The sequence below is a fragment of the Puntigrus tetrazona genome, chromosome 25 (genome assembly GCF_018831695.1).
Source record: "Puntigrus tetrazona isolate hp1 chromosome 25, ASM1883169v1, whole genome shotgun sequence".
NCBI classification, from domain to species: domain Eukaryota; kingdom Metazoa; phylum Chordata; class Actinopteri; order Cypriniformes; family Cyprinidae; genus Puntigrus; species Puntigrus tetrazona.
Window position 1 is genome coordinate 5,018,921 of NC_056723.1, and position 25,664 is coordinate 5,044,584.

At 36.4% G+C, this 25,664-nt stretch overlaps 1 long non-coding RNA gene across 1 annotated transcript; it reads left to right on the forward strand.

Moving 5' to 3' along the window:
- Positions 1–838: 838 nt before the first annotated feature.
- On the forward strand, positions 839–25,664 carry LOC122330522. The gene is made up of 6 exons (XR_006248028.1): positions 839–1,372; positions 10,124–10,279; positions 13,263–13,339; positions 17,122–17,302; positions 24,533–24,620; positions 25,428–25,664. It is a non-coding gene; the product is annotated as an uncharacterized LOC122330522 (long non-coding RNA).

The following is a 25,664-nucleotide window of genomic DNA, read 5'->3' on the forward strand; positions in this document are numbered from 1 at the left end:
GTTTGAAGCCTCCAACGATGACTTCGGTGTGACCTTGAGGCCGTCGTCGTCTCCTTTTTTCCTCTCAGAACCTGTTTTGCAAATCCCACTAGCGATGGCTCTCTTTTTTTAAACAGGATTCGGTGGCCAACACATACATATTGGTCATTAGTTAGCAGCAATTACTGTGTAATGGGGTCCTCAGACAGGCTGGCTAGTGTATTCAGTTGATTATCCTCTCCTGAGAAACCTTATACATTTCTATTAAGTTCCTATTGCATGCCATCGATCATCTTTTAAAAGCTCTCGTGGTCCGCTTTGGGTCCATCAATAGTTTTGGAATGGAACTTTGCATGTAATTACTCGAAGTGATTAGTAGTAACTTTGGCCCTGGAGTGTATAAAAGAAATTGGGGTTGCTCAAACGTATCGAAACTGATAAAAACGCCGATTTCTGCGTGCAGGGTTTCGCTTTGCGTTTGCTGACCGGTTTTGCTCAAATACTTATGACTTCTGAACACGCAAGCAGATGCATTTCTGTAGCTTTACTACTGGTGTAAGGATGAAAGCGTTGTACGGGCTGCAAGTTAAGTTTGTAAGCACTTTTGGTGTAACAGAAAGGCTCTTCAGATGTTAGAGAAGGTAGGTGTAAATGAATTTGTTCTTCATCAAGAATTGGTCACCAGTGGATCTTTTGGAGTGAATGGGTGCCGTCAGAGTGTTAAAAACATCACAATAATCCACGCCGCTCATCAATGAACGTCTTGTGAAGATATAAAGCTGTATGTAAAACGCAAATCTGCCATTAATGCGTATTAACTTTAAACCATCGCTTCTGGTCCAAATACGAGGCTAGATATTTTTGATATTTTTGGCTGAAAACGAGTAAGAACTGTATTTCTTGCTGTCTATATGTTTGTTTTTGGAAACTGTGTAAACAAACTTGATTTGTGCATATTTCTCTCCTGATTCAGACAGTTTGACTTTTCCGCTGGAGAAAGCAGAAATATGGATAGATAATATGGATATTATGGATTCGCTTCTTACGAACACACAGCTTTTCACTTCAAGATGTCAGTTGATGGGCTGGGGTGATTATCGTGATGTTTGGACTCTCATTCTGACGGCACCCATTCACCGCAGAGCATCCATTGGCAAGCAAGTGATTGGCAAGCATTTTTCTTTGAAGTACATCTGCAGGGCTAGTCATTTACCTCTAAAGAACTGTTTAACCCTTTTCTCCTAATTTCTCCATAAATGTTAAGTCACACAGAAGCCCGATTCCGATTCGAAGCTTTAGCTTTCGAAGCTAGGACATCCTCTGGATCTCATAAGGTCTACGTTACCTCTCGACTTGGACATCGACGGAGATTCTGGCGATCCATCGCGAAGAGGTACAATTTCTGCTCTAGCTTCTTTACTGTTCTGATTTATAAATATTCTTGGCTTCTGATGATAAATTGCTCGTGAGTTTCCTCATTTGTAAGTCGCTTTGGATAAAAGCATCTGCTAAATGATTAATTGCAAATGAAAAAAAAAATTAAAAATCATATCTCATCAGGCACAGTGAAGTGAACCAAAAACCATTGTTTTAATTTCATAGTCGTTCAAAGCGTGAGAAAGAAAACAGAGAAAAATTACCCAGAGCGGTCATAAATAAGCTAATTAAGTTATTGTAAATGTTGACTCTATAGTTAGTACATTTTTTATGTAATGCTGATGAATAAAATCAATAAATTTGCTGCTTATGTAGCAGGGTTTTATAAAAAAAACTATATTTTCATTGATATTTTAATTACACGTTACATTATATCTTTAAATAAGTTACGTCAACTTTGCCAAAGGATTAAATGACATTTTAAAACAATGCAACAGAAAACGTTTTTTTACAGTATTTTTGAATTAAACAAATGAATTAAAGCGACATTAAAAAACTAAACCTTAAAAAAAGCGACATTAAAAAACTAAACCTTAAAAAAAGCGACATTTAAAAAACCCAAACCTTAAAAAAAGTTGTATGCATTTACATTTATTTAAGAGATGCTTTTATCACAAATTAGGAAAAGTTACGGATCGGGTTCAAACGCCGTCATCCTTGGTTTTGAACTATTGCTGTACGCCAAAGTGTCATCATGCGGCCTGTTAAATACTTTAAAATTCATAAAATAACTGATATTAAAATAATGAATTATCCGCCATCTGTTTGGCTGACTTAAATGAATGTCATGTCTAGTCAAAATTACTGAATCTAATCTAATCTGTCGAATGTCTCAGGAGAACTTGAAGGCTGTGAGCGTCTTAATATCAAATGTGAGAAAGAACAAAACGCGAAAGGACTGAAATAGCCAGTCGGACCAGCTTATCTTATCTGAACTAATCAAAAATCGCAGGAAGACGGATCAGTGCAGAGAGTTGCGGTCCATCAGAGGCAGGTGTCAGGGATGGCGGCGGGTGTAGGACAGGACGTAGCCGCATCCTGACAAAGCGGCGCTTCAGAGAAATGGAAATAATGACACTGCAGAGACCCTGTTCTATCGCTGAAAAGGCAGACTTCTCCCCTCTCCGACTCCCATCTCTTTTCTCTAGAGGGCTGATTTCGCTGCGTTAAATTTCTGTCACCCTCTTGGAAGCTCAATGAAAGGAAATAGAGCTGGAGGGAAGCTCCGATTTTTGATGGCAAGGCTGATACGCTTCCACGCGCCGGGCCGCTCGAGGAACAGACAGCGAACTGTCTCTTTCTGAAATTGGAGCTGGAAATATAATGCTGTAATCTGTTATAATGCCACTTTTATCATACTGCTATTTGTTTTGGGGTGTTCTTATTCTCCTCAGTCTTATTTGCAAGTGATATCAAAAAAAAAAATCTCCTCAACTATCGATTAACTTTTATAATTTTTACTGTCAAACGATTAATCGCGATTAGTCGCATCCAAAGTAAAAGTTTTTGTATATTTATATATATACATATATATATATATATATATATATATATATATATATATATATATATATATATATATATATATATATGTAAAATGTAAACTTAATTTTTTTACTTTATTTTCGTTGTACAGCCCTTTGGTTGCAACTCCTGTCGTTTTAAAATGTGCTTTATAACTAAACTAAACTAAACTGAACTAAACAAGGCAACATTTTTATTTGAATTAGTTAGTTGAATATTAAATGAAGAAAAACTATATAGACATAAAAAACCCTAGACTTAAATAGCCAAATTTTAATAAAATGCTGTAATATATATAGCTGCATCACCTAGGTCCATTTCGAATTTTTATCAATTTGTAAAAAAATTAAAAACGACGGCATGTTTCATAAGTAAAAGTTCATGAAAAGCAATTTTGTTCTTGGAGGGAAAAAAAAAAAAAAACTCAGCGAAGGGATTAGATTGGAAAAAAATAAATTGCATCTCATCAGGCACAGTGAAGTGAACCAAAAATCATTGTTTTAATAACTGGGTCTTACAAAGCATGAGAAAGAAAACACTGAAAAATTACACGGAGTGTTCAAATCCATATTGCCAGCCAGCCATTGGAGTGTAATCACTGGGGCACACAGATCCTTCGCATGAGCCGATGAGATTCTATTGCATGAAGTTTCTCACAAATGAAAAGTAAATAAATTGAAGCTTTTTTGGGGGAAGTATCACAACAGAGATTTTCTCTAAAATAGAACGTCTCAGTGTGCTAGAAGAATATTTTAGCTTGACAGCAGTTGCTTTTCTGTAAGTTTAAATACTACAGTCTAACCTCAAGGTCAAAGTCACTTGAATTTTTAATGTTTTTGTATATAATCCTTTGGCATCTCGGGCATCATGTGTGGTTTTCTATGCTGTTTAATAAACGGAGGGTTTTGCGAGACTGAAAAAAATTAAAAGGCAATTTAAAAAGCACATAAATACATAATACATGTTTATTTTCCCTGCTGATTTAAAGGCACTGATTGAAAGGCTGAAATTCATCAAACCACTTCAGACTCAAGAAATGATTGCAAATTGTAAACATGTTTATGTTAGTTCAAGCTACTTATTTTTTTTCCTTGACTGAGGTTTCAATCCCTTTAAAGCACTATTTTTTTATGTAACTTATTTGAAATGATTATTAAAAAAATATGCTGTATACTTCAGGGTCGGAAATAACCAGAGCTTGATGGAAAAATGCAGCCTAAGAGGACAAAAAAGAAAGAAAGAAAGAAAAGAAATATAATGATAAATTGAATATTATTCAATTAAAAAATGTGGTCAAGAATGGTGTACAGGTTTAAAATTAATTACTGTTTCAAATTCAATATTTTTATGACGCTCCATTTGTTTTAAGCTGCTCTGAAAAAATATATATTTAGGTAAAAAAGCTTTATATTTCTTCTTGCCGAAAGACTGTGAGTCAGACCAAAAAAATCAAGCCAAATAGACTCAAGACTAAAGTTCCTAGAGAAAGCCCACAGGGTCGAGAGTTTGAGTCGGCTGGACACTGCTTTTGTCCGCTACATTATGAGACGATAGTATGCCTCAAAGGCACAAAAAAGAGGAGAAAATAAAGGAGCATGGTGTGCTGAAGCATTTGTTCGCAGCTCAGGTAATTACAGCATCTGTTAAGAGTTTTACGGATTGTTTTTCATCTCCACATGGCCGCCACTCCTGAAAACCAATTACCTCGGGTGGAGGGGCAGTGAGTTTGCAGTGAGAAAAACGCAAAAATCACTGAACTTGCTTTAGTCCTGTTTTTTTTTTTTTTTGTCTGTGTAGGTATACCAATCCCATAATTATGCATTTCATTGATTTGGAAACATTACATACTGTATAACAGCCAATCACACAGAATACATTTTTTGCTTTAGAAGACGTGAGATGCAGACTCTGGAATAAGGCAAAAATCTACTTTCTTTTCAAGTGCCATATTTTTTTTTCACACCATGTGCAGGTCACCTCGAAAGATTGGAGAGGTGAGCAGAATGGTCAAAGATGTCCATGTAGTGCTTTTCTTAAACTTTGGAAACTTTTGTTCCAGTGGACTTTAAACAAATAAACTGATATTTTCTAATTTAATTTCTGAAATTCTGTATTTTATGCATTTTTGTTTCATTAACTGTCATTACAATTACAAGTCAAATCGCCATTCATTCTGTGATCGAAATGACATGGTGGAAATTTTTTAAAAGTCTGATTTGAAAGCTAGTAAAGCGTGTGTCCTAAATGCCCCTAACTACAAAATATCTTAACATTTTTTGCATAAATGCACCAAATTACAGCTTGATTATAAGTGATGTGCAATAAAAACATTGATGCTTACCTTCATTTTCCCACCGATCTTCAGCATACAAATAGTTAAAAGATTCCAACACAAAACTTCCATATAATGAAAAAAAAAAATCAATAAAAAGTCTTACTACAAAGCAGTAAAAGTGCCCGCAATGAAAAAACTCTCATGTGTGAAATTACATGTTTATAGTGTGCTGTGGTTTATTAAAATACTGTATGTCACGTAATAAGGCGGTCAGTGCCGAGTTTAATGAAACGATGCAAAACAAATACCCACGCTGCAATATTTCCAAAGCATTCTCGTAGTTTAATCATCTGTATACGAGTCAACTTTATGTTTTAGATTACGAGAGCAGATAATATAGTGTAATTCTGCAGCTGGAGAAGCAGGCGTTAAAATTACTCTTCATTATAATGGCGCGGGGCTTTAATAAGCTTCAATGAAAAGGCCAGATAGAAATGTTGTTTCCCTGTGACACCAGACACCTTATCAGGGTCAAATAACCACACATTCATTCATGCATTTTTGCTTCTTAATGAAATGCTATTGAACAGACAGATAAATGAGAGGAGCCCCCATTAACCGGTGATTAATTGATCTCATTTGTGGCGAGCACAACACTCCCCTCTTTTCCCTCTGACCCCAATCTCTGATTGTCCTTCGCTATCAGAAGAATGACTTTGAGGTTTCTCTCCTCTTCGTCTGCCTCTATATATCCCCGGCTCCAACCCGTATGTTTCTGAGGAACGTATAAGCGGATTTGCGCTTATAAAAATGGAAAAAAAGGGGAAAGATTCATATTGGGAAAATGTAGAGCTTTATTCTCCTGGAGCACTGCCTGATCTGCTTTGTAAGTCTGAGCTTGAACTTTTTTTGCTTTTTCCCTTTAAACCAGCGTGTCTAATTGCGATGGCGTTTTTTAATTAAAAGTCAGGGATGTGTGGTTGTTTGTTTGGAAAGAGAATTATCCGTTTCTTCCTCGGCTTCTCTCGCTCTCTCACCGCAGATGCTATCTCCCATCTATCTGGCTAATGAGCGGGAGGGAAGAACCTGCTGGAGGACTTGTTGATATTTGTCCTTCTATGACTGGCTTTCTGAGAGTTTGCGATTAGCGCACGGCACGTTCGCTCGCTTTTGAAGCTCCAGGACGTTAGCCATCCTGGAAGAGGAACGATAAGGAGATTCTGGAGTTTGGGCTTCTCAGTCGTAAAACAAAGGCGTCGCATGTTGCTTGTACGGAGCGGTAAACATTCCGTCTCGGAAAACTTTCAAAGTGACCTTGTCCTTTGATGCTTTGAAGTTGAATACAGCTGGAAAGAAGCTAAGAAGAACGCGCAAGTGAAAGAGATTTAGATATGTGTGTCTGACAGCGGATGAGCTATAGCTATTGTTATTAACAGTAATCTGTATAAACAATACTTCCTAGTCATATACAGTACCAAAAGACTGTAGACAGATTTTTTTTTTTCAACATTGATAACAATAAGATTTATTAATAAGAGAGTTCTGAGGCTCTGGAACTCTCTGCCTCTAACACTAACCCTTTAAAACCATTTTTTTGGACAAGCTTTTGATTAACAATACGGTTAGGCTATAATTAATTTTTTGCGATATTTGGCCTGAATTTTGCCTTATAATAGATTTTGATTGCATGTGCGATTGATGTGTTTTTACTGATATTTTTATAAAGCACTTTGTGACCTCTTGTCTGCAAAAGGTGCTATATAAATAAATATATATATTTTTTTATTTGAGGAGCAAATTAGAATGATTTATTATTAGAGTCATGTTGAAAATTCAGCATTGCCTCACACAAATAAATAGAGTTTTAAAGTATATTTATAAATGAAAAAAATAAACGGCTACTTTTAATCACACTTTGTTTCAATTTTAAACTATTTTATTATATTTCTTTAACAAATAAATGCAGCTTTGGTGAGACGTCTTTCAAAAACATTCACAAATCAAAAACAACTTTTATAGAATTAATTTTGCTAGGCTAACGTTTATTAACAGTGAACCTTTGTTCACTGTTAAATCATTTTTATTCATAAAATATAGAATACTTCAGAAAACACTTTTAACAAATAAAAATGGATATATAGAAGTTACCATGAACATGGCATTATTATAATTCTGAATTAAATTTTTGTTGTTGTTAGTTTTGAACTTTATTGTAAAAGTGTTAATATTTTGCTGTGGTTTATGGATGTTAAGCAGCATAATAACTCTCATATAGATTGTGAAAACTGTCTACTTATATATTCTGGGTTTCAGTTCCTCTTCCCAATTTCAAGAAAGGTGTTTCGTGTGAAACTTTTTACCGCGATTTCATCATTTATTTGTTTACCAAGGAGACGGCAGCATCACCCGAGAGCTTGAGATGAAATATGAGGTATATGATGCGTGAAGAAAAGAAACATCAAGGTGAATATCGCTCGAAAACACTATATTTTTGAGTCATTTCCAATCAAGCAGTAATTTTGTCACATTATGCAAACATGTAAAAGAGATGATTTATTTATTGCTCTTTAGAATGCTATGAAATAAGGCTTAGCAAGACAGGAGGAAAAAGGAAAAAATTTATTTCCACCAGAGAATGAATAGTGATATGGTGCAAATGATATTTATTATATTGACAAATTCAAAAGTCATTTTTCCCCAAAAATGATTGGAGAACATTTTACAGGAAATTGCTGTTTTAGTTACTTGCTATTTTTTTTCTATAATACTATATATATATATATATATATATATATATATATATATATATATATATATATATATATATACATATTAATACAGATTCTCAGAGATCCTGTTTCTCATTCCTGCCCAGCAAGACTTTAAGTTTCCCGAGCATGAGGTTTAGCTCCACCCATCAATCATCTCTCGCTACAGTGATGTACCTGTAAGAGAATTATGAATTGTTTGAGCATGTACATGAGCGTGTGTGTTCGTTTCAGCATGTGGGCTCGGTAGAAACAATCCCATGACATTGTAACAGCTGAGCCCCCTCATTTGGGGCCGTTTGGCAGGGCGTCAGGAGCACCAGGTGTCCCCTTTGCACCCAGCGCTTTGAAGCGGGCATGCATGAATGTCCGACCTGGAAAAGACCTTTCTGTCAAAGAGAACAAGGACTGGGCACAGCGTGTGCCACACATGTGGCTTTCCGTTTTAGCTCATGCCTTTGAGTTTGCACGTGTGTGTGTGTGTGTGTGTGTGTGTGTCTGTGTGTGTGTGTGTGTGTTTTATAGACTGTGAGAAATGACTGCAATCTCAGCCCGGAACCGTTGCTGAAAATGTGAGAAATGGTAGCTTAACAGCTGTTATGGAGGGGCTTCTCTTTTTTTTCACCCTAGATAGGTTTGTTTTTGAGATGAATTCTTTCAAGTGCTGTTTATATTCAGCACATGCTATGCCTCATCAAAGTGTTCTGTTTTCCTAGAACATCCAGAGCCATCGGGATACCAAAACTATCACTTGAAATGAAAATGGCTTTTCACCAAATCGTTTTGGTTTTGATATGGATGAATTAATGGGGTTATAAAAGAAGCCCTACGTCTCAGGTATCACCCGTGTTCACCAATTAAGGGATTTACATAGGAATAAAAAGTGATGCTGATTTTCACAAGATGGCGTATGAAAAACTGCAGCAGTACACTCTGTAACACTCAGCACTCTTTTTCTTTTCAAAAATTGATACTCTTAAGTTTTTTTTATGACTAGAATCCTATATTTCAATGCTGTTATTCACCTTTTTTGTTCAGTGCAACTGCGAAAGTTTTATTCTCCTCACGACGAGGCTACATTTTGTGGTGTCACTTTTGCATCACATTCTTTGCTCATTAAAAATCATTTACGTTTTTTGTATCGTCATCACCAACATGCGAACCCCAAAGATTTTCATCAGCGATTTCAGCGAGATATCATTGCATGACAGCTTGTAAGAATTAGTGCGAGATTCATACAATTATATGGCGTAAAACATGACTTTCATATCAAGAACGATAACTTTAGTGATAACTATATTACACAGCTATGTTACTGATGACATGGTTTATTATAAGCTTGCTTCGTTTTTGTCTTCTGCCGCTTTAAAGGTGTTGGTCATGTTACTTTAAAAAAGTAATTAGTTATAGTTACTGGTTACTTCTCACAAATAGTAACTTCCATTAAGGTACATTATTATAAAAGTAACTAACTTCCGTATGTCAAATAATTATTATAAAACATTCTGCATTACCCTACTATCCCACTATTTTTATGTTTCTGTGTGACAATGTGAGAGACACCTGTGAAATTCAGTACTACTGTAAATACAATCAGCTCTTTATGGACACCTTGGCAATAAAATACAGGTGCGTCACGCTGCGCCAGATGAACCGAAAAATAAAACGATAGGCCTAATAATATTAGCCTATAATATTTTATAGTAGCGCCGCATTTTATTATCGGTAACGGTAGCGGCGTTGTAACGGGGGAAACAGTAATTAATTTGATTACTCGATACTGAAATTTTTTTAAACACCGTTATTACCATCACTGCGCTTTAAGTGCTTCATCTCAAAGAAGGGTGGATTCTGATTGGTTGTGAACAGGGGCGGAGCTAGAGTTGGCCCCTCCGTAGACTGAAGATTTTGCCACCTTGCATTTATAAGTTTGAGCAAGACTATAGTGTGTAGTAGCTGTCTGAACTTCTCGTTAAACTTTATTTAAAGGCAGGTATTTAACCTTTAACCTTTAGTACACGCGGTTGCATACAAATGCTTGTATTTTTGCAACCACTGCTGTGACTGCTCTGCCAATTTTCGTTGTTTTCTGGCATATCGTGTGACACCATATGTTTATCAGAGCCCGTTACGCCATCAGACTTGACACAAAACATGACGTGAGGAGCTGAAGCTGGTTGTGACAGCACCTGACAACTTCTGGAAAGCAGGATTCTCACGAGTTACCAGGCCTCTGCCAAACACCGATCCCCATCAGCGAGGCGGCCAAGCGAAGATGTCATCCCAAGCTTACGCGGTATTTGAATTAAATTAATTTTTAATCTCCAAATCATAGAGCAAATGTTCAGTTTTCAAGCAAAGGCATTTACTGTAAGGAGAATACGAGTTGAAGGAACGTTTTGGGGCTTTAAAGGGTCATTTTTAAAGCACCGTTGCGGTCAGGTACTCATTTCTGTGACTTTTAGCTGGTGTTGGCAAATAGAGGCAATGTAGAAAATGGAGAAAAAAATAAAATAAATAGCAGTATTCATTATTGCACGCATACAGACACATACGCTGGTATTTTGTGGTTTACGGGGGAGTCTCCATAGCCGTAATGTTTTTATACTGTACAAACTGTACGTGCTATTGCCTTACACCTAACCCCCCCCCCAAAAAAAATCCCACACAATTTAGTACTTATTTTTTTATGCCTTTGGAATTATTGGTACATTCAAATAGTACCACCTTCAAATAGTAAGACCTTTGTCATACCTATGTCATTAAATAAATTTGTGTCCCCATAAACCACAAATACCAACACACACACACACACACGTCCCTTTGGATAACTCTGGATAAAAGTGTCTGCCAAATGCCAAAAAAAGCCCTTAAACTAAACTAAAATGATAAATATATAAATAAAATAAACCCAGAAGGACCTGCGAGCTCATCTGAAAATATAATAATACATGACGAAGTAAATAATAAATAAATGTAATAATAAAAACATACCAGAAAATGATGCCTTGACAACTAGGAACTAATTACTAAAATGGTTAAAACTAATGCCAACATAAATAAAAACACACACAATATTATTTGTTTTATTAATTAAGACTAATTATTCAAAAATCTATAATGATCAACACATTTATTACGGTATTAAATCATCTTTGTTAATGTTATTTTTAAAAAATACAGTCGTTCAATATTAGTTCATGTTAATTCACTTTGCATTAACTAATGTTGGAGTGATTTTTATAATGCATTAGTAAATGCTGAAATGAACATGAACTAAGATTAATTGAACAGTACTCCTGCAGCGTTTATTATAGTTCATGCTCTCTAATTTAGTTTGCAATGAACTTTACTTGTTAACATTAGTTAAGCATTACCGAAAAAAATACTATACCAGTATACTTAGAAAATGCTGCTAAAATAACATTTTATTATAATTTCGATTCTGTGTCCAGGGACCCGGTCAGTCAGGATTTAACAGTTATATCTGCTATTTTATAATGTATTTCATCATTTTTCAACGACAATACAGGGCATGTCAGAATGTAATGTCAGTCGTCTTGTGCAGATTGTGTTCTGTGCTGGTAAAAAAATGCAATTATATGCATTCATTCAGCTATTTAGCATAACATAACAAACAACGTCCAATCAAACTAAACTCAACAGGGTGGAAAATTATGTAGCCAGCAAAAGGAAACGTGGTCGGCCGGCAGATATTTGTAAAATTAACTCATCATGAAAAGTTGAGGAATTAGTCTAATGCGGGTCAGCTTGGCAAAACTTGATGGAGTGTCCTACCGTTATTTTATCTCAGTGTGTTTCTAGGGTGATTTCAGGACATTTCCGGCTGTTTGAAGTGCAGGCTATTGTGATATCATTTCATGCCATTATAATCTCATCTTGTTCCATTTTAAACTTCTTTAAACTCGTTGCACGCTCAAAAAGAAACTTTTATTATGACTAAATAGGCTGCTGACGTGCTCGAGTACAAAGGCTGCTGCGGAGATCACACAGGAACCTTAGTTTTATATTTTAAAACTCCTTTCTTTGTACTTTCAGTCAGTGTCCTCCGTGCGTCTCCGTACATTAATATCAAGCTAATGTTCCTTTGTACTTTCCCAGGAAAGTGTCATTTATCACGCTGATCTTTAGGAAAAATCCATCACAAGATCTTCTGGGTGTTAACTACCTACGCCTTCGACTGATTCTGTTGTTGCTCTAGTAAAACGAGCCATCCTTCACGCGCGCACACACATCCCATAAACTCATTTAGACCTGTTCCCGCCTTTAATGCGGCGATACATTTCAGTTCACTAAGTGTTGTTAATCAGAGTCCACTTAATAAAACTGCCAAAGTGCATCGCTCAAAGATCTGGGAGAGGAAGGTTCTTTTGTGTGACCTAACGTCTCTGTTTATAGACCAGTACAATTCTGTTAACCTGCCTGTATTATATATATATATATATATATATATATATATATATATATATATATATATATATATATATATATATCACTGCCTGTTAATGTACTGTATATACTGCTCAAAATTAGCATGGAAGGTAAACATTCAATTTATACTTTACTTTAGTTTACATATATATTTGTTATTTTAAACTCATACATATAGCTGTTAATCCTAGATTAAATAAATTTAAAGTACTTAAAGACTGTTTGGAAATAAGTCATCAGAATTATGTTGTTTGACAGCTATATTATTTTTCTATCTGTTCTAATCAGTACTTGAATAGAAAATATTTCAGTTCTGTAAGAAGTATATATATATATATATATATATATATATATATATATATATAACACAAATATATATATCTATACACACACACAGATATATATCTATACACACACACAGATATATATATATATATATATATATATATATATATATATATATATATATATATATATATATATATATTATCATAAAGTTTTATGATAATAAATATAGTCATAAAGTTTTATGTTTTTAGTTTTTATTCAGATTTATGTATTTATATGTATATATATATATATAAGCATAATTTTGTAACATTAAACCAATCCCTAATCCTAACCCTAACCATATAATACATGCATCTTAAAATAAAGTGTAATGGTAAAGTGTAACAACACGGTAACCTTTTTAATTACTCCAAGCCTTTAATTAACTGGGCTAAATAATTAGAATTATTAAAAGTGTATATACATTCTACGCGTATTTATTTTTTCTCAACCATGTTGTTATTATTTGATACTAATTTTGTAATATTTACACTTAGGGACGGGGTCCCTCATGAGAAGATTTGTGGTCCATAACATCAAATCCCGCCTTTGTGAATCTTCATATGCCTCTCTGGTAAGATACCAAAATAATTTTATACCTTCTGATTCCTGGAGCTGTTTATCTTTTCTTGCCGTCTCCAGATATTTTCCCTTCTAAAAGCAAATCCTTATTTAATTTGGGGAACTTTAATGCTCCCCGAGTCACTAAATAATCCACAAAGAACGTAATTTCTGAATTGCTGGAATCACATGAGCGCAATTTTCCGACAAACCTCAATTACAGTGCCTTTGAAAGTTCTGTGCCTAGAACATGTCACACGGTCTGACAATTATAAGGCTGCAAGACATCAAAAGCGAACAGAGAGCTTTCATATGCTAACAAAAAGAAACAGGTAAGTACAGTAAGAACAGATAAGCCAGAAAATGTTCTCTGCGGGAATGACATTACAGATGAGAAACACGGACAATGAAACGGGCAGAAGTTGAGAAGCTTTCTTCTTTCTTCATGACTTTGCAGTTCTTCTCGGACAGCCTATTGATCTTCTGATGGCTCCTCTACAAAAGAGCTCTCTGAATGAACAGAAAAGTGTTTTGAGAGGTACAGTAAAGCTTTATAGTTAGCTTGGGATTCTTAAGAAGTTTTTTTTACGCTAATGGCTAGAACATGACTGCTATAACCGAGGCTTTGACATGAGCACAGTTGGAGTTCAGCTCAGCCAGCGGACCGAGAATAAGTGTTGAAAATACCTTGTAAAACCTTGAAAATGAGCCGACCCTAAGCAATGTGCTGGAACTGTCAGTACTAATAAACAGGAAGGATGAGTGTGTGTGTGTGTGTGTGTGTGTGAATGAAGAGACAGTATTACTTGTGTGGGATAGCCTGAGGTGATGGAATCTCTCAGCTAGTGGGGGATGACTGAATCACTCTTGCGATTTCAAATCATATCAGTCAAAGATTTGAAATTTTTGATTACGGAATGAATCTTTAAAGTGACTGAATCATTCATTTTCAATATGGCACAGATTTGGGATTACACAACTGTTAGAGTTTTTGATTGAATCTTTTTTTGGTTATTGTCTTAATTTCACATCAGAAATGCTACAGGTTTTGCATGATTTTATCTTAAAAAAAATTATTAGCATTTTGACTAAATCATTCTTGTTCATTTTTGTGATTTTGTGATATTTTTTGATGCTTGGTTTTTGAACAAATCATTTAAGCAAATGAATCATTCTTGTTCATTTTAGTTATCTAAACAAATACGGCAGATTTGACAGATGTTTAGAAGTAAATGAGTCACCAAATAATTATTTATTTTTCAGATTCTGAATATGGTGCAAGTTTGACATGTTACTCATTACTCTTTTGCATTTTACAGTTTTTTTTTATTTTTATGACAATACAGATTCGTGTTTTCTAAAGAATATTTTTGATTAAAAACAAATCGATTTTTGTGAAAAGATCTCAAATGAAGTTTTCCACAGGTTTGACAATCTGTGAATTATAAATGTAATCGTTGTTTTTAAACAGATATTTAAAAAACATTTTTTATAGATATTTTCCATGATCTCAAATTAAATATGGCACACAACTCGACAGATGCGTTCAGAAACAATGACTTGTTCATAACAGACAGTGTGCTGCTATTTATCAGCTGTTGAACACAATCCGAAGATATGAGTCCAAGATGAATCCTTCACTAGAACAAATTAGAATGTTTTCATAAAGTTGAATCTCGCTGTCTCAGAATGAGAGGATTCTGGGAAATAAATGGATAGGACAGAGGAAGCACAATAAAACAAATCTAATCACCCAATCCCAGTTATTTCTTCTCGTAATAAACACAAAATTACTACTGTAGTTTTTTATGTGAATAAAACAGGAGAGAAATAATTAAAAGTTGCCTTATCCTCTCGTTATTTGCAGGTCTCTGGGAAAAGCCACTTCAGAAACCGGCCCCGCTGATACATATGTCATAAGCATTTATGAATCTAACTATCGGACCATTTCTATTGAAATGAGCAGCGATTCAGACCCGCCAAGAGTCAAAGATGTCTTCAGCTGCCCAGCATCCCAGGGAAAAAAAACAAAACAATGCATTTGCCTTTTTTTTTTTTTTTTTTTAACAAGCTGGGACATAAAATTCTTCTGACTAATTATCCTGGACCGTGGCACTGGAGTGTGAAATGAAATTTGATTACTGACAAAGCGTTATGTGGTGCACACAGATAAAAATGTGGGCGGCTGGCAAACAAATAACCCCAAACAAGTAAAATGAGGGCATCGTAAATACGTGACGACACTTCTGATTGGCCGCAGTCATATCCTCAGCTCTCGGAAGATGCTCAACGCGTACAAGTACATAACATAATGCGATTGTGGCCGAGAGGCTCGGTCTGAGTTCCAAAAGCGGTCATTTTTATCTCTGTAGCATGAATTATGAAAGCCTGATTATTCATTGGTGTGGCTCCACAAATCCGCCATGAGTTTAATTCAGTTGTGCATTTAATTCCGTCCTTCTTGTTTCTAATTGCTCTCACTGTGTTTTTTTCCCCCCACTTAACGGAATTTGCTGGAGAACGGGGGAACGTTTAATCTGCACATGCCATCAGTGGGTATTGTCTTTCTGCAATTAGACTGATGAGAAGATTTAGCCATTAGCGGGTTCATTACAGCAGCCGCACACCGCCAACTCTGCCGGAGCAATCAGAGAACGTGCTCCTCGTCGCTCGCCGGCGGGAGTTAAAACCTACAACTTCTCGCAGACGTGATGGAAATCTGGGAAGCATCGGGTTGCCGAGCCTCATGAGATGAACCGATCTGATGCTGGTTAGCTGCTGTGTTGAGCAGCTTTGGGAATTGGGAACTGCTTCTTGTTCACAATTTTAAAAAAGACAAAAAAAAGAAATTTTACTCTTTTATTAGTTACTCGTGTCGTTTCAAACATATAACGAATTGAGATTTTTTTTAAAGAAATCGAAGAGCTTTGTGACCCTGCGTAATTCAAATGAATTCTATGAAGATACGAGAATACTTTTTTATATATCAAAGATTACTGTGCTGTTATATGTAATTATATTATAGATATAAATTGCGCTAAATAATAATAAAAAGAGCTGCTTTAGTAGTGCATTTTATTTTAGGTAATTGCATAATTTCATATTTTTGTTTAGGTTTTTCATCTAAAATGTTGTATTTGAGTTTTTTTTTCAATTTAGTCCGTTGCTGAATAAAATTATACATACGCTATATCCCGAACGACGCACTATGCACTTGTACACAATACACTAATAACTTAGTATATAACTTATTATATTATATATATTATATTATATAACTTAATAATATTCCCGCCCACTGCATCAATTAAAGCTGCGAAAACATTCTATGCAGTTTTTCAGTGTATTTAAAACGCAGTTTTTAATTTTTTTAATTTTGCAAGTTAACGCACTATTTGCAGTATTTAAAACATCCCAGAATAGCGCATAAGTGCTCAATTTGTGACGCACCTGTAGTTTGTCGTTTTAGCCCGATCTCGATACAGTTCCTGCATATTTTACAAGGTGTCTAATTCGTACGACCTCACTCATGCGAATTTTGCTAATTCGTACGTTTTTTTTAACGAGTTGCCAGTTCAATTCATACGAATGACCCACACCCATCCCCGCCCCTGAACCTACCCGTCTCTGGGGTTTTAGACAAATCGTGCAGAGCGAGGTTGTACGAATTGGCGACCTCGTAAATTTTTCGCGAGGCCGTCTCGGTCATTCGCACTGTCTGTTTTAGTTACGGACGACAGCACCGAAGTGCAGCTAAGTTTCTAACTGTCTAAAGTTGCACTTTTCTTTTTCCAGGACTTCGGCGCGCATGAATATCTGCAGGCGTTTTGATTCGAGCTTCAAGGCGTCTGCGTATCAAGCCTCTCTTTGATTCGGTGGCAGTGACGCGTCCCGGTTCCCTCCCGAGCGCCACGGCAGCCCGCAACACGTGACCTATGAAAGGCCATCACCGCATCTGAAGTGACAATTTGACAAGGTGCTACTTCCTGAACTTTTCAACACCTTATAAAACAACAGCAAGGCCCGCTCGGTAGAATAATGCTGTCAGTTAACTCCATGTCTTGCTGTGCTCGTTTTAACAAATGGCTTTAGAATAAAAGAGAAACACTCTGAAGTTATAAGAACAGGCTCAAAGCGCAGTAAACTGTGTTCCGGAGGCTTCTGTGAATGTACTGTACTGTGCAGTGCAGTTAAATGCGATGTGGCTCGGTGACCCCTCTGAGCCGCCACAGTGCTGACTGTTTCATTTACCGACAGGAGGTCACCGGGGGTCAGTCGGCGCCGTTTGTACTCCCTGAGAATTCATTACTTTGTGCTGCTACCTTGAATAGGAAATGAAGTTTCCGATAAACCGAGAATTGAAAAAGGAGTGCAGAGCGAACGGGGGGGAAAAAAATGGGACAGCGTCGCAGCCTTAAAAACATGCCCGAGCGAGGGCCGGTGGAGGTTAACTCTTAACATTTTTGCGGACTGCGACTGTGAAATCATGGAAATTTTGATGCCAATCTGTCAGCCGAGCCAAAGACTTCTTTATGATGTCTGTGACAGGGGAAATTGGAATCTTTATCTCTTTTATAGAGTGCAGACGGACTGACTTTGGTGTGCCAAAGGCTCCCGGCTTTGTTAATTGACTAGAGAGGGCGGAAAGAGAGAAAAAGTCTCTACGTTTTACCTTTAGGAAAAAAACATCGTTTGGATGACGCACAACTTCATTTGTGTTCTGTAGGATAATCTTTTTCTGCCTGATCCTGATTCTGTCGACACCGTCACATATCATTGTTTGCAAATTCTAGCGCAAACAAACACTCAATAGGTTTTTGTTCTCTATACATGATGCCTTGTGCAAATGTTTTATTCTTCCTATTTGTGGAAGTAGTATTTCTTTGTTTGTAAAAGTCATATAACATTATGCTGTAAATTTGACACAGAAAAAAATAACTCGAGAAAATGACACGAGAAAGAAAATTAATAAGACAGGATAATACTATTTTTTTTTACTTGAATATAAATATAATAGTCCTCTTTATATAAGCAATATTTTACGCACACACACACACACACACACACACATATATATATATATATATATATATATATATATATATATATATATATATATATATAAAACTGTATTATAAATGCTATTGTTGTTTCTTGTTTATTTTATTTTATTTATTTTGTTATTTGATACTTTTTTTAATTAATTAATACAATATTTAAAGCATTAAAAGTATGATTTTATTCCATTTAAGTTTAAGGAAAAGTATATCTATCAATATGTGTGTATGTGTTTATTTTTATTAATGCATTAAATTTAGTTTTTTCATTGGTTTTGTTGTTCTGCTTTGTTTCTTTATTTTACTATTAATTTTGTTAATTTTCCATTATTTATTTTAATTAATTTTTTAAAACTCTATATTAATTCTTTTTGTGGCTATTTAAAAGGACAAATCTTTTGTCTTAATATGTTCCTGAACGTTGTAAACAAATAATAGCTATAAAAAATAGCTGTCATTAAAATTGTCATAAACACCACGCAGAATATGCCGTGTTTTATTTCAGCTGCTCATGTGTTGTGAACAAGTCTTGGCCTGCTTTTCAGAATCTCTTGACCGAAATGATCCCAAACGAGTCCCGGTCTTTCTTTCAACTCGAACGGCGAGCCTCAACATTGAAACGCAAAAAAACCTTATCCGTGCTCTAATTGACTGTAAGAATCACAATCTAATTTCCGCCCTCGGCGACCGTCGAGAGACATGTGTCCTCACTCGCGGCGGCTTTGCTCGAACTCAGCGGTTTTACGCGTAATCCGACGCGCTCGTGAAGCATTACGGGCCTTAAGCGTGACATTTGCGGGATGGAAGCGTAATTGCACCCTCATTCTGTCTCTGTTCTGTGCATGTTTGCTGCATTGTCGCGGAGTGTAGCAGTGGCCTCTCCTCCTCCTCTCCTGGTGCGCTCTGGGGGCGGGCAGACTGGAGAGACGCTTGCATTAATAATGCAACGCTGCCTGGAAACCGAACGCGCTGCAGTGAAGTGCTGTGTGGAATGCTAAAGAGGCATTTGTTTGTGTGTCGCCCGCTCGCATCCCTCCCCGTCCTCTAAAAGCACTAGTGCTATCATCCTAAGTTGTACGCGTGTGTGTGCGTGCAGCTCGGCAGAAGCGAGTTTCCTAGGGGCCAAAAGTCTAGCCTCGCTCGTTCCATATGTGTCTTTGTTGCTGTATTGACAGATGACATATCGACGCGCTTTGAAGGTTTTGAGCGACGGCTCTGTATTGTGTTTTAGATAGTCGACAGTGAGAGTTAAAGGAAAGCACAATTATCAGGCGTTCTAGCATCTTCAGCTACCGAGAAAGTCTCAGTGTGAGCTTAAACATACAATCACAGCCACACACAAACACACATTAACCACATTGTGGGGTCTGTGGTAGGAGGATGTTTACTTTCCATTTACTTTCTTACTGAGGCGACTGATAGTATTTTCAAGCTGTTTTTCGGCTGTTCTTTGAACAGGAGATTTCTCTGCGGCTTACCTGGTGCGACGCAACAAGTTTCCGGCGTCAAGCGAAAGTGAAAATGCTGTGTGAAGAGACTGATTCACAGGCAGTCAGAAGATATTTGATGTATTATGTATGAGGTCCTGCACCGTCTTCCCCGTCACTAATGGCTTCTGTCGCTCATGTTGTTAAAAGTTATAGTTTTTCATTTTTAATGCATTTTATATGATATTTTTTTAGTTTGTCCCCTACATTTTAGAGCCGGAAAAGTTAATGTTCTAATTGGTATAGTTTAAAACATTTCAGCAAAGTCGAGTTTTATTGCTATCTAGTTCCATATTTATATATATTCCATATATATTCCAGGCTGGTTATAAAAGTTTAAAGCCGTTCCAAAGCTTGGGGTCAGTTTCAAAAACTTCAAAAGTGACAGTAAAGACTTTTTACGTTGTTAGGAAAGAACAGCATTTATAACTTTCAATTTCTCAAAGAATCACGAAAAAACGACACAGTTTTCACAAAAGCGACTAAAACAGCACTGATTTCTCGAGCATCAAAATAGCATATTACACTAAAGATTAAAGTAATATAATATAATAATAATAATATTAAAATGCTGCCCTGTTGAGCAGAAGAGACAAAGACAAACAACAAACTTACACACCGTAAAAATTTAAGTGCATTTAAAAAGTAAAATTAATTTTGGTTTAGTATTAAGGTTCTGAAAAAGTGTATTTGTAAAAGCTTATTTTTGGAACAGTTAGTTAGAGTAAAAAACAAAACATTATTTCTTTGCATACATACATGTCTGAATTGCATTACTTTATTTGAATGGAATTTAATGGAGTCTTGCAATTAATATAAGGTCATACAAAAGCATTTTTATCAACGAATTGGTGCGCGCACACACACACACACACACACACACACACACACACACACACACACACACACACACACAAAGCCCTATTTATACTCTAAATGAATTGACTGTAAAAACCACAATCTGAGAATAACAGTCTAATTCTACTTTCTGTTTACTCTAGAATGCTTTTTTTTTTTATTAAATTAGTATTTTATTAGATAAAATATATGATCACTCCAACAAATTGTGATGTGTCCAAACAATTTAAGATGTTACTGAATTCCCAATCTTGCCAAAAAGTTGTGGATATTTTAGTCTTCTTCCATTCAAGTAGATAATAAACAGATACTTTTAGTTGCAAAAATGGCCATCAAGTTAAGTTAATTTGCCTTAAAAGGGCTTCAAACTTACAGCTATTCTCAAATTATGACATGATATAGTTCCCAGGGAACATGCAGACTAAAAATTCACTTTGGATGAGAGCGTCTACCGTATAGCAACCCCCGAAATCTGTTTTGCGCCTAAATTTGGGGATGTTTAATGTTTATTAAGCGTTCTGAAGAAGAAGTAAGTCCGGTTTGGTTTGGCCCACATGCCCTTTTTTCACGTCCATGTATATTACAGCAAGTCAATACCAATTAATCTTCACAGAGTAATCCAGAACATTGCATTGGTAATCCACTCTCGCCTTAAGCATTGTATTGTGCACTGCAGCCTTATCCATCTATGCGTTTCTAGTAGCCATGCCCGGAGGCAAAAAAAAAAAAAAAAAAAAAAAAATACAGTCCTTGTGGCACGATTTCATTAATGCACCACTTTATTAAAGCATTTTAATACACTGAAGAAACACTTAAAAATAAATAAATAAAACAGAATAGTAATAAAAGACAATTTACAGCGGGAAGAGCAGCACATGATGTATTTTCCCTTATTATTCATGCATTTGTTGACATAGGAACAAGACAATGGGAGCGCGCAAACACTTAGTATAATCAAGTGCTCGCCCCAGGACAGGAATATAATTCCTTAATGCCTTGCTTTCCATTTCAATTTTACACCATTTATAACCTCGAAAGAGTAATGCTTTTTTGAGCGCTCGTGAATCGCGGCCGCTAATGAACGCGCTTTTAAACGCGCGCTTCGTAAATATAATCCGCGTGAAGAGAAACACGCGGCCTCGCGCTCGGAGGCCCTCGGAGGAGATTCACGGCGCGGTCGCCGGAGAAGATCACCCACTTCTAATGTACGTCCTGTGGGGTAACGCTATAATCACAGTAACCTGGATATATCACCGGGATGAGCAGATTGATAGGTTGTCGCGAAGATGATTGCGCTTTGAGACCGGAGAGGGTGTCGCTCGCAGTACGGCGGTACATTAAGTCGGGGAGTAATTTTAGCGTTATGGCGCGTAACGGGGTCGCCGCAGTTTAGTTGCGACGCTTTCGGAGTCTCGCGCGCGCGCCGCCGGAGGGGATCAGGAACGAGCAGCGCGCGCATATATCCGTGTTTCGGGGACGATAAGGAACGATTCATAAAGAACACCAAAGGTTCCCGTGGAGGTTTTGAGTATTTGGCTACAAGGAAACGCAATGCTAGGTGTGTTTAAATGCGATCTAATAGGCTTTAAAGGGTTAGTTCAGCCAAAAATGTTGTCATTGATTACTCGCTTCATTAAGACCTTGCTTCATCTTCAAAACACAAATTAAAATATTTTTCGATGAAATCTGGGAGATTTTTGGCCCTCCCATAGACAGCAACGCAACTAAAATGTCCAGAAGGTCCAGAAACGCGCGGTTATTGATAAAACTGTCCATGTGACATTAGTACTTCTTCATGTTTGCGAATATTTTTTGTACGCAAAGAAAACAAATATAACAAAGGCCTACTTGGGCTGATACGTGCTGGTGTTTTTATTATTATTATTATTATTATTATTATTATTATTATTATTATTATTATTATTATTTTAGCCCATTATTAAAGTTTTTTTATTTTATTTATTTATTTATTTATTTTTTTGTTTTGCAATATTTTTGTTCCCGCTGTGGAGCACCTATAGTCTTGCTTTTGATTATATGATGTGCCCCTGCTCTAGATATTTTTTTCTTTGACTATTACAAAAATAACATCATTTATTCACCATATTCTTGACTTAACGTTTTGGGGACACTTAATTTTCATTGATTATTGCTGACTTGATACTATTTAACCGAACTTAGCTGAACAACGGCGTCCCTGAATTCATAAATAAATTCATAATAAAATGCCTTTTACTAAAAATGAAGTGTTTCACTTTGTCATTTTACCTAACTGACGCACTATTCTCTTGTTTGATACTGTAAAGTAGTTTGAGACAGTCTTTATTGAAATAAAGGTTTTCCAACATGAGGGTGAGTAATTAATGGCATAATTTCCGACCCATTTAATTCAATTCAGGTATTTTGTTACATGTCAGTCTGTAATTAGACTGAGATATTATCTAGCGAGCTATATCTTTCTGTTTCAGTAAAAAGAACCGATTCAAAAGAGTCATTATGGAATTGCCGTACACTGGTCGCGCTTATTTTATTTTGTTCGCTTAAAATAACATTTTTAGTTGTTTGTTTCAGGAATTTCACTACACTGGATGTGCTTTAAGGGTTTATTTTATAAATCAATGCAGCTGCGTGTGTTAGATTCATTTCTCATTCTAAGAGTAGTTTGTTCAGAATCTGACTACATTGGTGTTTGATTCAAACCGTACAGTTCATAGGAGTCGTTTGTCCGGGAATCTTTCTGTATGTTCTTGATTAGAGTGAAAAGAACTGACTCGTTGTAGCATCTGACCACATTGAACACTATATTTTTGATTGCTTAAAACGAACATGTTTCCAAGAGCAATTCTGTTGTGATTCACTAAAATGAATCAGGCTGACCTGGTTGTGCCGTATGTTTTTTTTATTTTGCAACTTTGCCAAAACGAACCAGTTCGCAAGAGTCACTCGTTTGAGAACATCCTCAAAGCTCAAAAGTCTCAGACCTTGTTTGGACCCCTCTGTAGAGTATTAGCGCCGAACTTTTAGCATCTTGTTAACGTCAACCGTTTCTTTTTCTGTTAAAAGAATGAATATTTCAAAAGGGGATGTATCGTTCACGATTTAGTGCAAAACTGAATCAGCGGAGACTCCAGCCGCCTGTTTGCCCACAGGGCAGCTTTGGCGTGATGGGAGAGGACGCTAGTGTGTGTGTGTGTGTGTGGACAGCGGCTAGATAACAGCGAAACAAAGCTGTTTCGGCAGAGAGATGACTTAATGTGTGCAGACAGACAGAGTCACTGACATACTGGTGCTGTGTGAAGTGATGCCAAAACAGGGATAAATCTTAAATGTGCACACTGTGATATATTTATAGTTTTTTTTGCTTAGTTTGTATGAATTAATGCAGGGCTCTTCAAACTTTAAATACCTTGCGTTAATGTTTTGCCGTATTGTACAGTGTGTGGGTCAAAGACAAACCATAGGGTTTAACCATAACCATTTTTTACTCATTTAAAATGCAGTAAAAATTAATATGCTTATTTATTCTTTTATATATTTTAATACGGGTCAGAATAAGCGTGTTGTTTGAATCGGTACATGGATATTGTGTTACACAGTGCAACATTATTTCAACCAAATTTCGACGTTTTATTCTGCGAATGTGTGTGTGTGTGTGTGTGTGTGTGTATCCATGCTGTTAAAAATAAATGCTATCAATAGAATAAAACGAGTCTTTAGAAAGCACAATGAAGATGTTATTTTTATCAAATGTGTTCAATATAAATCCCTAAAAATTGCATTTTTTTTTTTTTTGCCGACCCCCAGGCACCTCCTTAAGGCCCTTAGCGTGGAGATCCCGGGCCCCGCTTTGACAACTTCTATATACTAATTGAATTAACAGACAGCTTTCCATGTAAGTAAAACCATTTATATGCATTCGTGGGTTTTATGGTTCAAAGCGTTATTTGTTCATTTTTATCACGTTTTAGATAAAAATAGATGTCAATATAAAAGCGCGTCGGACTTGGAAATCATTTAAATGTCTTACCAGGATGCCTTTACACTGTTTAGACTTTGCCAGGATCACTTCGCACCGATTCTTATCACTTTAGGTATTGTTATGTATCGCACCATCCTAATGAACTGCACAAGACTAACACGTCTAAATGTGGGAAGGTGTCAGCGCTGATAACGGCCTGAAAAAATGTCTTTTTAACTCCAGTTTTTTTTTCTCGAGTTGTGAAGTCGAAGATGCCGTTCCGCTGACACCCTTGACTTCGATACCTTAGCCGTGCGTGCCGCCTTCTCTTCGCTCCATTATCCGTGAAAGATGACTAACACGTTAATTTTAACACTGTAAATATCACAAAGGTTAAAGGCATTTCGAAAAACGACCTCGCAGATGACGTCAGCCGACCAGGAAGGTGATATTTCGATTAGCGAACGCAAAGGCGAACGCGATTCGAGACCGTAAAAAGACCAGAAACGTGTAAAGAAAGTGAATCGGGGTCAGCTTTTAACATTAAAGCGGCCGTCTAAGTGTCTTTTGTTCGGCGTGAGAACGTTTATTATCACTGTCTGCCAATCCCACAGAAGCTGTCTAGTTCCGGATCCTGCCAATGTCGTATAATTAATTTAAAACCGGCTGTATAATCCTGGAATGATTCTTTTTGTCTGATTGACACTGTATTTTAAGCACATATGCTTTTTGATCTACCAGAACGTGTAATAAGAGCGCCGAAAACCCTAACCTGAGGAAACCGAGAAGAAAGAAGTCAATATGGCCCTTGTCAGTCAGCAAACTGTAAGTTGGTGACCACAAAGACGTTCAAATTATGGAGAACTTTTAGTAGCTTTTTAGTGCCTTTTTACTGCACATGAGTCAATGTCAGTCATTTCTGTAGCTTTTCTCCCTTTTATAGGTGAAGCGACCTAGACATGTCATATTCATTATAGT